This window comes from Pseudorca crassidens, chromosome 1, assembly GCF_039906515.1.
Source record: "Pseudorca crassidens isolate mPseCra1 chromosome 1, mPseCra1.hap1, whole genome shotgun sequence".
Classification (NCBI taxonomy): domain Eukaryota; kingdom Metazoa; phylum Chordata; class Mammalia; order Artiodactyla; family Delphinidae; genus Pseudorca; species Pseudorca crassidens.
In genome coordinates, this window is record NC_090296.1 from 182,586,315 (window position 1) to 182,591,343 (window position 5,029).

The 5,029-nt window shown below is 46.5% G+C and overlaps 1 pseudogene; it reads right to left on the reverse strand.

Moving 5' to 3' along the window:
• Positions 1 to 2,819: 2,819 nt before the first annotated feature.
• On the reverse strand, positions 2,820 to 3,795 carry LOC137204841 (zinc finger protein 771 pseudogene; annotated as a pseudogene).
• Positions 3,796 to 5,029: the final 1,234 nt, after the last annotated feature.

Sequence of the window (5,029 nt, forward strand, 5' to 3'; positions counted from 1 at the left end):
TTCAACAACTCACTGAGATAAAATCTCTACCGCTGGTGGGGCTAGCTAAGCCTTCTCCCCACATTTGCAGCTCTGCGATTACTCCTGCAGGCCTCCTGTGAGGCTGCATGTCCTCCTTATCTTCCCATAATGGCCAGTTGGTGGAGAGTCCCCTCTTTCAACTTCCATCTGGGTCTTCACAGGGATAGAAAAAGAGATTGTTCCAGAAATAAGTTATAGTTCAACACTTTTAAGAGAGTAGAGGACATAAAGGAGTATACATGGCCAAGAGGAAAATAAAACAGTGAACAGTAGTAAAGAAGAGAAAATAAACACTAAAAATAGTAGAGTGGTAAAGTCTTTATATTATTGAAATGCATATAATTAAAGTGGTGGCTCCAAAGCCTTCTAGGAAGGGATGTGGCTACATTGGTTGTCTGGACAGAGGGACAGCAGTTATGGCTTAGAACATGTATTTTACGATAATGGCTTTAAAAACATTCCGTATCTATTAATTCTTTACACAAACCCTCCACCATAAGAGTCCTCAAGTATAAGAATAATTTTGGCTTTATCTGTCATTTACCTTTATGGTACAATCTGATACCCTAGCAAATTAGGGATGTCCTGAAAAGAGCTGCTAAGGGTATGATGTGGGAAGACACTGGGAGGGGCTTGCTGGGAGGAGGAAGTGTTGTGTCAACATCCCTGAGGCTTCAGATTAGAGAGAATGCAGACATTCTTTAGGTGGCTTGCCGGGACTTGTGGAGGTGGAACTTTTCCCCAGCGTTCTGCAGGGGCCGGGGACAAGGCACTGACGGAACCCCAAGGTGCTGTCTTCACAATACACAAACTTCTAATCCATTTGCTCAAATACAATCCAAGTAATGGAAAGAAAAAAAAAATCAGACAATCTAGTCACTGGACAGCAATAAGTTAAAGTAGTCACAATGTTGCCACTGGAGTCACAGCCTCACACCTTTGACAGGGATTAGTGTAACATTTCTAGGTGAAATCCAGGCCACTGGGAATTCCCTACAGGACACCAAGACAGCTGCTAGGGTTCATAGTTGCCATGTTTGCTCTAATATATTCCTCTTGCTCCAAAGACAAAACTTGGGTAATCACCTAGTGAATTTTATGCAATTTTTCATGAGTTTCCCCCTTTTTTTTTTTTTTCAGTTACCAGATGCTAATATGCTAATATGATGATGTTGGCGTAGATGGGGATCATAAATATTCAAATCAGTTCCATGAGTGCTTGTTATGTGCCTGGCTGTTGCTCCGATAAAAGATGAGTAAAACACAGTCCTGATCCTCAGAGAAGCAGGCTAATTGTTTGAGAGGAATGCTAAAAATGAGGTATGACGTTGTCTCACATTTATATCAAAATTATACCCTCAAATACTGAAATTCAGGGCAGTGTATGACAAAGGACCCAAATGAGCATCCCAGATAAGGAATTTTAGTATTTATGTATGGGTAGCAGGTCACATTCTCATGGATTCACAGTAATACAGGAAGTATTGGTGAACTAGTTGTGTCAACAAGAACAGAAATGATCAGAAAAAAAGAAGCTAACAGGTAGCACTTTTTTTTTTCTTCTTTTTCTTTTTCTTTCAACTCTGGTTCTGTTCCTCATCCCGTGTCCCCATCTCAATGACACTGCCTGCAGTCACCCAAGCTAAGAAATGAAATCAGCCCCATCTCTCCTTTCCCCACGTCCACTTTAACTCCTATTAATTCTAGCTCAATAATATGCCATATCCCTCCCTCCCCTCTAATCCCTCAAGGCTTCTTTGTGGCCTTGGAACCTTTAACCTGGCTTCCAGGGTCCTTAGTGGTCTGTCTCCTGCCAATGTCCTTGCTTGTTGTCCCTACCTTCCACCCTACAGGACATCTGCTGCTCTAACAAGTCTGGCATGTGGGTTCAGGGGTTCTCTCCATACGTCCTCAACCCCAACTCTCTTGACCTTAAGACCAGCTTAAAAGCCACCTCTGAGAAGAGCCTCTCTCAACTCCAAGATTGCATTGAAGACCTCTCCTATCCAACAACTCCCCCATTAGAGCTCCAATGATAAGGGACTGCACTTGCCTGTGTACTTGTCCCCACTGTGCCATTCACTGGCTGTCAGTACCTATTTACTCACCTGCAGAAATGGAAGTAAAAGAGTTACCTAACTGGGATGCTTTGAGGATGAAAATGAGCTAATAATAATGTAGCACTGAAGTTCTTTAACCTCGTGCTAAAGTTTCTACTATTGCTTCTCTTTACTAGACTGAGTTCCATGAGGTTCATGCCGGCTCACTCAAAGCTCTGCAGAATGCACTGCCTGTTGATCACGAACGCGCTAAATTAATGGACCCTTCTAGGTCTGAGGTCATGAAGACGTAACCAAGAGCCAAGCGTGTAATGACTCCACACACACACAAAACCAGTTCCTGGAACACTTCTGGGCTTATAGCCCCACTTGACTCCATGACAATTCACCTAAATCACCTACGCCTGGGGAGACCCCCAACCTTCCTCCTAATTCACACCCCACCCACTTCATTCACAGGCACGGGTGGGATGAGGATATAATACTTTATTCACTCTAACACGGGCCGAGGGGATGTAATGAGGGGGAGGTGGGCGCGTTTCCAGGGACCCCAGTAGGGGATCCTCCCTGTCTCCCAGTTCCAGGGCAGCCAGGACCGCCGTCCCACCCTATCTGAGACGCAGATGGCGGGGCAGGGAGTTGTCCAGGTTAACGCAGGCCCAGGTCGGGATACCAGCGTGCCCCTCCCCAGTGCGTGCCCCTCCCCAGTTCGCACCCCGCGGAGACAAGAATGGTGGTTCAACTGCACTCACAATCTGGACAGCGCTCGGCGGCAGTGCCTCCGGCAGGTAGCCTTAAGTCCCGGCCGCAGCCCACGCAGATACAGAGACGGCGCCGCATGTGCGTGCGACGGTGGCTGACGGAGTGCGAGCTGAGGCGGAAGCGCCGGCAGCACTCGGCACGTGGGTAGGGCTGCTCGCCTGTGTGCGTGCGCGCATGCTCCTCCAGGTTGGAGTGGTGGCCGAAGCCGAGGCCACACACAGCGCAGGAGCAAAGCTTCTCGCCCGTGTGCACGCGCCGGTACTTGGCCAGCGCCGAGCTCTGGGCGAAGGGCGTGCTGCAGTCGGCGCATGCGTACGGCCGCTCGCCCGTGTGCGTGCGTGGGTGGCGCGCCAGACACGAACTGCCGCCGAAGGCGCGTCTGCAGTCCGGGCACGAGTACGGCTTCTCGCCCCTGTGCACGCGCAGGTGCTGTGCGTAGTTGGAGCTCTGCGCGAAGTGGCGGCCGCAGCGTACGGCTTCTCGCACGTGGGGCGACGGCGGTGCTTTCACAGGTTCGAGGCGGCCGAGAAGCGCTTGTCTCATTCCGGGCGTTCGTAAGGCCCCTCGCCCGTATGGGTGCGGCTGTGTTTGGTCTGGGCCGACTTCTGCGAGAAGGGCCGGCCGTGCTCGGTGCACGCAAAGGGCCGCTCGCCCGTGTGTATGCGGGTGTGCTTGGCCATTGTGGAGCGGCGCAACAAGGCACGGCGTCCCAGCACGCATGTAAGTGCGCCGGGTACGCCGACGGGGCTGGCGCCTCGCTCGGGACCTCCTTGTTGTCCATGGGGATCTTGAGTTTAACCACTTAATACTTTTCTTCACCCTCATCCTCCTCACCCTTCACCAGCAGCACCATCTCTTCTTGAATCCCTTCCTCCTCCTCTGTCCGCTGTTCACCGGGCATCTCGGTGTCCAGCCGCAGCTTCGGGCGCTCGCGCTGCCCCAGGCCAGGGCGCCGGGCCCACGTAGCACTTGTGATGTGGCAGACACTTTTCTAAGTTCTTTACTTTGGGGACTTACCTGGTGATTCAGTGGTTAAGACTCCACTTTCCCAATGCAGGGGGCACAGTTTCAATCCCTGGTTGGGGAATTAAAATCCCGCATGCCACATGAGGCAGCCAAACAATAAATAAGTAAAACAAGTTATTTACTTTATTACATTACTCATTTATTCCTTGCAAAAACTCTCTATGGGGTATGTACTATTATAATAATCCATGACAGTAGTCTGTGCTCTTAACTGCTAAATCGCATTGCCTCTCTCTCCAGTGGGTACAAGGCGTGTTTATGAAGAAATTTAGATAGCATTTGGAAATTCTATATTGTATGTGAAGAGAGACAGTGCCATCTCTATCCCGTGGGTAGCATTTAATTGTTTCTTCAACATAGCATATTGTTTGAGTTAAGGATAGATAATATACTTTCAAAATAGAATGATGACAGATAAATTTTAAAATTTTCTTCCTTGATTTGCTTTTAAAAGAGCAGAGATAACGTCAATCTATTTATTCAAATACCTCTAAAATGATAGTTTATATTTTCTAGATATAAATTTTGTATTTTGAGATGTCGATTTATCAGACTTACTATTTGCAATTGTAAACGTAAGTGATTGATTCATACTATATACAGACTCCAAAGGAGGACTTTTCTACATATTAGATTGATTGTAGGTTTTGTAGCAAAACCCACACATTTTCCTTTATACAGTTGGCAATTTGCCGAACAGCTTTTGGGTAACTTACTAATGTGCCAATAACCTGTTTTCAGCTTCACTGTGATGAGTCCTCAGTCCTTATGTCTGAAGACAGAAAAAGACCCATAGAGAAGAATATATCACTTCTCCAGTTCTTAGTATTTAAGTGGTGAATTATACTTCTAAAGAGAGAACAATCTCATATTTGGCATCTGTTATTAAATATGTGGTTTCCATCTTCTTTGGGGGTAAATTTTTAAGTTGTTTCATAAAAATTCTAACACTTTTGTAGTAGTAACTAATCAACACTGATAGAAGTGTAGAGCATTTTAATTAATATCATTTCTGACTGCACTTGTTCTGAGTTTAATGATGGGAAAGGTAAAATATTAATGACCTCAAAATGAATGTATGAAAACATTTTATTGGTCTTGTCCCAATTATAATTTCTTTTAACTTGGTTTTTAGTTTGAAGCATATTATTTTTTTTTCA